Here is a 9,022-nt window from a genome sequence, read left to right as displayed (position 1 = left end):
CATTTATGAAATGACATTGGAACCATTTCCTGGTTTTAGGGCTAATGAAACCTTCTCTTTTTATTTTTATCTTTTTAGTTCATTTTTGTTAATATTTGGAAAAGGTCTATTAGGTCAAATTTATTCTACATTTTTCCTAAAAATTTCAAGCTATGTGTTTAAAGAGGAGACAGTGGGGATTGGTAGACCAGTTGTAGAACCTTTATCCAGTGAAATCCGAGGGGCCACTAGTCACAAGCCTGTAGAAATGCATTTATGCATAGGGAAAGACACTCATGCTGTGTGTTTGACTGAAACAAAGGTACGAGAGGTTGCAGAATAGCATGATAATTAAATTAAAATAATATAAATCATATCCAACATTTAATGAATACTTTCTATGGGCCAGGTCCTATTTTAGGTTGTACAGGTGAATGAACCCATTTAGTTCTTTTAACAGCTTTGTGAAGTAGATATCATTAAGATTTTCTTTTCTCAACAAGAAAATGAGGCACAGAAAGATGCAGCTCATAAACCTAATTTAAAAAAATCCACTTTTTCCTCTCTGCCCAAATTTTGAACCATATTAGACAACATAGAAACCAGGCAGAGAAAATATCAGTTTGATCATTGATAACACTGATATAAAAGGAATGGCTTGCATTTCCAGCCACAAGGACATGCTAATACTTCATTCTTCCTGAGGCCTACTCACCACTCAGTCACAGCATTGCTGTGTACCACAGTCCTCCCCAGTGGGGCCTGTACCTGTCATGGAGGAGCCACAGAAGGTACTAAATTTACCAGTCAGGTAGTCTAGTGGGGGATGGGTTCTCCCAATATTCACACGTAGGTGTAGAAAGATGTCCATGAGAATCGGTAGGTCGATGCCTTGGATGCATACATTAAATAGATGCAATAAATTAGAGAAATTGTAATTATGTTATGTTATAATCCAAGAATAGTAATATACCTCAAGAAGATGGTTTTGAGTGGTAATCAGTTTTCGAAAGGAAAAATATGAGCTTAAATTAAACTGTGACTCAAACCAGATGCTTAAATAGTTCTCTGACAGTTGTCATTAAGAATGGATCCGGGGGCTGGGGATGTGGCTCAAGCGGTAGTGTGCTTGCCTGGCTTGTGTGCAGCCCGGGTTCGATCCTAGGCAACACATACAAACAAAGATGTTGTGTTTGCTGAAAACTAAAAAATAAATATTAAAAAAATGTTCTCTCTCTCTCTCTCTCTCTCTCTCTCTCTCTCTCTAAAAAAAAAGAATGGATCAGGGGGCTGGGATTGTGTCTCAGCAGTGAGAGATGTAGCGCTTGCTTGGTATGCATGAGGCACTGGGTTCTATCTTCAGTACCACATAAAAATAAATAAAGGTATTGTGCCCAACTAAAACTAAAAAATAAGTATTACAAAAAAAAAAAAGAATGGATCATTTAGGAACCTTCTGTCCCAGGTGAAGTAGACATATGAGAATTCACTGCAGAGATTCCACAGGTCATTTATCAGCCACTATTTCTCCATTTCCTCTCATATGTCCGCCTTTTTGCAGACCTTGTAACAGCTGATAACACAAATTTTTATAACTCACAAACCAACACATTTGTGGGGGTGGGGAGAGGGGTGGCAGCAAGAACAATGGAAATTTCTTCTCTCCAACTACAATATAGAAAGTTCTCTTTCTGAGGTAGCATCAAATAAATTTTTTTTAAATGAGCCATTTTATTGTTGCAGTAAAAAAACGTCCAGTAGAAAGTAGATTTCATGCTTCTAGATGTGACTCTAGAGATGAGGTCTATAGAACAACAGGATAATAGCTGTGGAAATGTGTCACAGTAGATTGGGTAGAGTGAGGTGATGGGAGGGGAGGGAAGGGGAGGGGGGGATAGGAAGGGCAGCAGAAATCAATACACACTAGTATTGCTGTATGTATATACGTGGTCGCATAACCAATGTGATCCTGCAGCCTGTACACATGGAAAAATGAGAATTCATACCCCATTTGAATCAAAGGTATGATATGATTGTCATGAGCAAACAATAAAAAAATCTGTGTTTCTGAATGTTGCTCATCACAAGCACATTACAGTGGACCCATTACTACCTCCCTTCTTTGGTGAAACTGTTCATCATATTACAAAAGAACATATGCTATAAGCATAGACCTTTATAAACTCTACGTAACGCTTAGCTGCTGCCTGAGAGCAAGACTCTGGCAGCTCCCCTTTGTGTTCCCTTCCATTTACTACCCTGGCCACAAAGATTGGTAACCAGAACCTTGACTTCTACCAGCCAATGTCACTTTTGCTTTTTTGCACGTTTTATATATGAATCAGGTCCTACGTGTTCTATGTGCTGTGACTCTCTCCATCCACTGTGTTAATGGGATTCATCCTGACTTAAGTATAGCTTACATAGTAGTTTTGGGGGGTATATTTGCTTTTGAAAATTTAGGAGTACAGAATGAAACGTTTCACAGGATTAACACAGACATTTCACTTCTCTTCACTTTAGAGTCACAATGCATGGCTTATCATGATATCAGATATCCAGGACAAATGGCAAAGCTAGCTAAAATTTATTCTGAGAAGAAGGGAGATGCATGCTTGAATAATCTGGGGCATCTGCTTCATGTTAAGCGTGTTTGTAAAAACAAAGCCTCTTGGGCCCTCAGGAGGACTGGCTTCTGGTTTTGGCTTATCAGTGGCCTTAAGGACATTTTGTTTTTATCTCCTGAGCCAGAGGAAAGTTTACCAAATAAATCCAAATCCCTTCTGATTCTTATAGCCTATGATTCCACAATTCTAACTCAAGATACTGTGCCCAAATCCTCCTCTGTCGGTAGGTTCCCCCAACAGCCAAAGCAGACAGTACAAAGAAAAGTCACAGTTTTAAATTGTTGTGATAAGATCAGTGTAGTTTTCCACGTTGTATTGGCAAGATAGATACTCATGTTTATACCTAATAGGCGATATTTGAAGCACACAATTTCTATAACATACAATTTCGATCATAAGTGTTTTAATAGTGGGTATATCCAACAAGTTAGGCCTATCTTTAATTGGAGATGGGACTGAAGGAACAGGGTGGGGTCCATTTGGCCACACCCCACTCAGCCCATTTTGATATCACTTCTTATTCTATCTACACTTAAAAGTGAAAACAACAAACAAAAAATCTTCACTGGTATACTTTACATGTATATTTTATTTATAGATCATCATAGATTTGTATGTTTTCTGTTTTATTTTGAAACAGTTGCTCGGGGCCTCACTAAGTTGCTGAGGCTGGCTTTGAACTTGTGATCCTCCTGCCTCAGCCTCCTGAGCTGCTGGGATTACAGTTATGTACCACCCTATGCAGCTAGAAGTTCAAGTATTTTCAGTATTTAATTTCAACATTTAAAATAACTACAATTTTTATAAATAAATTTTGACTTTTTTTCTTTCATTTTTCTTATTATATCACGAGTCTGTAAAGGTAGAAATTCTCAGATTCAGTCTGAGAGATGTTGACAGCATCTATTCAGTATCCTCATAAAGGATACAGAAACTGATAAGGTGGGCTGGAGTGTAGCTCATGGTAGAGCACTTGTTGAGCATGTGTGAGGCCCTGGGTTTGATCACCAGCCCTGCAGGAAAGAAAGAAATAAAAATCCATAAGACAAGGATTCTGCCTGTAGAAAGCACGTGTTTATTTGTTTATTTCCAAGCCATGCTTTGGCTTGGTAGTGGCTTGGACTTAGCCAGACTCTTATTTCCCAACAAACTTAAGAGGGACAAGTCACCCTGAAATGTTTTACCCTTGCAAATATCTTCCATAAAACAACAGCAACAAAATGACCCCATAAAATAAGTTACTAATCTTATTGGATGGAATGAAAGACTGAGCTTTAAAAGTTACTCTTGCTTTCTTGTCTCAGAACAAGTTTTACTATAAAAATAAAAGGAGAATTCCACTTTCAAGAACTTAGTATAAGTGTTGGGGTTGGGGACACCCCTAACTCGGATATTTCAGACAGCCTGCTTCCCAGCACTTAGCAGAAAGATAGAGTCTTCTAAGTACAAATACTTCAAGTTTTACCTCAGAATGCTTCAGGAAGTCACAGATTTTACCTTTGTCCTCAAGATGCATGCTTTGTTCTGAGAGCTCTTTCATTAGAGGAAACATGTTTCACACATGGATGTTTATTGGATTGGCTGGATCAAGACAGTTAAGAGAAGATTCTGTTGCAAACACTATGCTCATTGCCTAAGTTGATCCTCACCCTTCACATACCTGTTATTACAAACAACCTGCAGATGATTATCATAGAAACGTTTAGTGTGTTGCTTAATGCCACACAACCAGCAAATGGTAAGGCTTCAATGCAAAACAAGATCATTTATTTTGCAGTGCTAGGAACTGAACCCAGGGCCTTGTTCATGCTAGGCAAGTGCTCTACCACTGAGCTGTACCCCCAGCCCAAAGGAAGCTTTTTCCTGGTTCAGAAACCTTCCCAAAGGAGTTCCTAATGGTCAAACTGTAACAATGTGAGTTAAATTTTTTCAATTTAAAAATAACAATAGTATAAGATTGTAACCCATAGAAAGATCAAAATTCATGAATCTATACTGATATAAATAATCAATTAATAAACAAATAAGGGAAACAGAACAAGACAGTTCTTTCTTACAGTAGAATTCCAATTGAAAAATATAAAGGAGAAGAGGAAATAGAGATTCACCGTTATTTAAATGCCATAGTAATGATTGCTGCTCTGGATCTGCTGATGAATGTTAAAGGTACAGAGGGAAAAAGTCTGAGAAAGAACAAGATTTGCATTCTTTGAGAGTATCACTCCCAATCGATTTATTGACCACAACATTACTATGTTCTCTGAAAAATGACTTTACAGTAGAAGACAATCCCAACAGGCACTGCCTTTACCAGGTCCCGTTAACGTCACCAACAAAAGACCTAGGAACACCGTGAACCCCACTGTCCGGTGCACAACATCTCAGTTATATTCTTGGCAAAATCATGGGTTTGATCCGACAAATCAAAATTGAGGCACAGTCTGCAAAATATCTGCTCTTCAATAGAGCCAGCTTGTCAAAACAAAATTCGAGGAGGAGGGCAGAGGCTTTTACAGATTGGAGTTTAAGGAGAAAAAACTAAATGCAATGTGGAATCCTGAACAGGATTCTGAAGAGAAAAATGTTATTGGTGGAAAATCCATTGAAATTGAGACACAGTCCATAGTTGAATTGATAGTGTTGTCCCAGTGTTAATTTCCTGATTTTGATAGTTTTATTGTAGCCATTTAAGAGGTTAAGTTGGGCAGAGGGGTAAATGGAAACTCTCTGTTGCATTTTTTCTATAACTCTAAAATCACTTCATAATAATTTTTTTTCAAAAAATAATGATGAATATATGGGGCATCAGATATGCTGCCTTTCAAGTGTTCCCTGAGTGTGACCAGATGGTCTGAAGAGCCCAATGTTAGAGGAAAGTGTGCTGATTGTGTGCTGACTGTGGTAGTCAGTTGCTATACCCTACTCTACCACAGGCTCTCAAGGTGAGGGGTGAAAGGAGTTGCTTCTAATTGGTGTTAAGGATAGTGGGTGGAATCTGACAGATGCTTCTTGCTATGGCACATATTTCCTGGACACATTGATGAGTGCATAAGAATTAAGTAGGTGGATCAGTCCACATTCATATTTCGCAGGCTCTTATAGTGTAAGTCTCATAGCAGCTTTAGAATGCTTCAAATTCCTTTCATGTAGTTTTGGGCATTACTAGCAGATGTCACATTATGATCTGTAAACTCAATCTCTAGTTTACTGCACATGGGTCACCAGTTTTCTTTCCAGTATCAGCTTCTTGGCAGGGTGCTGTTGGGGTATACTTACTGATTTTCCAACCAGAGCACCTTGTGTAGGAGGGACCTTCCTGTTTTACTCTACATGACTGCAGTGGGCTTCAGTATTCCCAAAAGAACATCCTATTCCCCAGCAATTGATGGGCTGGCAGCAAGCCCAAAGCAATCCACACAGTATCATCTGAAGAACTTTCAGAACTGGAATAGAGCCAAGGAGTGAGAAAGAGGGAGCAGCCTGTCTGTGTGTCTAGGTGGAGCATGCAAACCTGGGAGCTGTCAAGCAAACATTTTTTGGCTTGGAGGCTGGGAAAATGGAGAACTCCACACAGAGACCAAGAGCAGGAGGAGGGGAGTAGACTCCCAGAGATGAGCAAAGAGAAATGAGGACTTCTGGATTCACCAAATACTACACACCCAGCATCAGTTCTCATGCCCAGCCAGCTGTGTCCCTGCCCTGGAAGTCCATGAGATTTCTTAATCTCCTTTCAATAAACTCTCTGTGTAAGTTAACTCAGGCGAGGTTTCTGTTACCTGCAGCCATGTGTCCAAAAATGATGTCTCTTGTTGCTCTCTCAGCCTAAAATGGTGGATCTGTCCCAAGGGAAGAGCATAGCTGGTGCCCACCAAAGAGAACCCCTCTGTAGCTCTCATGGGCACCTCTCCCAGTCTCTACCCCTCCGGCTGGTGATGCTGACGCCAAGCTGCTGATGTTTAAAGTTAAGGGTGCCTTCTTCTTATACTGCCATAGCTGGTGACGTTGCCTCCCATCTAGTAAAAGCTGTGGTGCCATTTTTGCTGCCAATTTGTCCTTCAGGAGTACTGAGAGGAGAAAAGATAAGGAAAGTTAATCATTTAATAGCTTCAGGCTCAACCAACAACAGCAACTACAGCAAAACAATGCCACATACCTGGGTGTGTGTTTAAACCTTGACTTGAAAAACCACAGGCATCTGAGCCACAGGTACCAGGGCCGCAGGCTTACAGCTCTGACCAACCCAAAAGCAACAAGTCCTTCCCCATAAAGACTGTCCTCCTATCCCCACGCCTTGCTGGCTAGTGTATCTGCCCCTCTTAGCCAATGCAGGCTCAGTGCAAAAACTTCCACCTTCCTTCCCCAAATTTTCATTATAAAAATGTTCTTGACTAACAGGTCTAGTGGACATCTTCCAACTATTACTTAGTTTTGCTGCTGGAATTTGTGGGCACTTTCCCAGAATGTGGCCCTTTCCTCACTAGCATCTATAAGGACTCAATAAACTATTTCAGAGAACACTCTATCTCAAGAGTTTTGATTTTACAATCACAGGGAAAACACACTTTGTTTTTATTCACTATTTTGTTTTATTCATGTCCTTCTACTGAGGACCCTGGTGTGAATTTCAAGGTTGGATTGGAGGAAGGTGTTACTTAAGAGAGCTTTGGCTAAAATTCTGTCAATCTCCAACTAAAGTTGGCTTTAAAAATAAGTTCTTTTTAAAACAAAAGAAGTTTAAACATAAAAACATAAAAAATGGAAGTTCTTTTGAAATGGAAAAGAACCAAAGCAATGTCATTTTGTTCTGACCTGACTCCATTTTGTGCTTGTTGAACATTTTTTCTTTTCAGCTTCCCAACAGCGATATCTATGTTGAAGTACAAAAGGACCTTGAACTGATTATGGCCCTGAAGTACAACAAAAATGTGAAATTGAAACAAGTCTCTCATGTAATCAAAATATGTCTCAACAAGGTCTTTTCTGACCTACAGGTGCCTCAACTGTCCTGTGGTTTTGCCTTTATAAACTCCATCCAAAATTCAGGTTCTGGGATTTGAAGTGCTAGCCTGCTCCCAACTACTTGCCTGGCATGCTCATTACAGGACCTTTTTCCTCTTTCAGTTTGGCTCAATATGTGTGGGTGGTCTGTAATAGCACTCTGTAACACTTTGACTCCACCCTTATCCACACAGTAGCTTCATCCTCTGACTGGCACTAAGTTGGCTCTCAATTGCTGGGTGTCCTATCTAGTAAAATAATGATGGGAGAAAGAATGGTCCATCTCTTATGTCTTTAAAAATAAGTGAAGAAAACTTGCTCCCAAGCTAAATATTAGAGCAACTGCAATAATGAAGCATCACCTAGGATATCCCTGATTGTCACATGCATCCCTGGTTATCAACCTTATTTGTATACCAGATCCCATGGAGAAATTTCTTAAAGAATAGGGTAGTTCAGCCTTACCTGCCACCTGCATCCAGCACAGATGGTTAACTAAGGTCATTCAGGGAAAATTCCCAAGGTGTTAATAATAAAACACAGACACACAATTTACAATTTACCTTTAAACCAAGCTCCGGGACAGGTCCTCTGCCCTCAGCCTCAAGCTCTCCAAATGGGAGAGGGAACATGCTTTGTGTACTTTTATTAGAAGGGACTCTAAATTCTTAGGAATTCTCATCCAATGAAGGTCAAGGGGGGCAGGGTTACAAGGACATGGGAGGTAATTGAATCCCTAGGGATATGGGAAGGTACGAAGACACAGTCGCTGGAACCCTAGAAGACCAGGCTATCCAGATCACAGTGTGACCACCAGATGCCACACCAGTCAGCAGGGGAGTCAGACACAGTCAAGTCCTAGTTTGGCTTTCCACACTTACCCTCAGAGAGTCTTAGCTTACTGTTCTTGGGACTTTTTAAAGTTCCTCACTGATACAATTATGATCCTGATAATCTCACAGCTCTGGGTCCTCCAGACTTGCCCAGGTGTGCCCAGACATGCCTAAATCCAAGGGTGAGCACAGTCTTAACCTTGTTACCCTAGAATAACTAATCTCTTGTGTTCACAGAGAAGTTTTACTGAATCAAGTCTGTGTGTTTTTTTTTTTAATGCCCAAAATACTATACCCACATGGGTTACTTTACTTTACACAGTCTGTGCATGCAGCCCATCCCTTACCAAATACAAATACCCAAATTACTATCAGCTGGCTATAGGGAGGAGACTGTCTTTTCTGCACCAATCTTGGATTCATGGCTGAAGCCCTTCTAGCAAAAGGTAGAGAGAGAAAGGCATGCAGATTTTTTTTTAAAATTCAAGTTTTACATGACATAGGAGCTTTCATAAGCATTGAGACAGCAATAGAAATAAGATCTTCACTCTGACCTTTCCTCTTTCTTCTCTCACCACACACAGG

At 40.1% G+C, this 9,022-nt stretch overlaps 1 long non-coding RNA gene across 1 annotated transcript; it reads right to left on the bottom strand.

Annotated features, from left to right (window-relative positions):
• Nucleotides 1-4,805: 4,805 nt before the first annotated feature.
• Nucleotides 4,806-8,257, bottom strand: LOC144375112 (uncharacterized). The gene is made up of 2 exons (XR_013434544.1): nucleotides 8,168-8,257; nucleotides 4,806-6,670 (listed from the first exon to the last, which is right to left on the bottom strand). It is a non-coding gene; the product is annotated as an uncharacterized LOC144375112 (long non-coding RNA).
• Between the last annotated feature and the right edge of the window lie 765 nt (nucleotides 8,258-9,022).

The sequence above is a fragment of the Ictidomys tridecemlineatus genome, chromosome 2 (genome assembly GCF_052094955.1).
Source record: "Ictidomys tridecemlineatus isolate mIctTri1 chromosome 2, mIctTri1.hap1, whole genome shotgun sequence".
Classification (NCBI taxonomy): Eukaryota; Metazoa; Chordata; class Mammalia; order Rodentia; family Sciuridae; genus Ictidomys; species Ictidomys tridecemlineatus.
The sequence above is the reverse complement of the archived record's forward strand: the minus strand, read 5'-3'. Positions and strand labels throughout refer to the sequence as shown.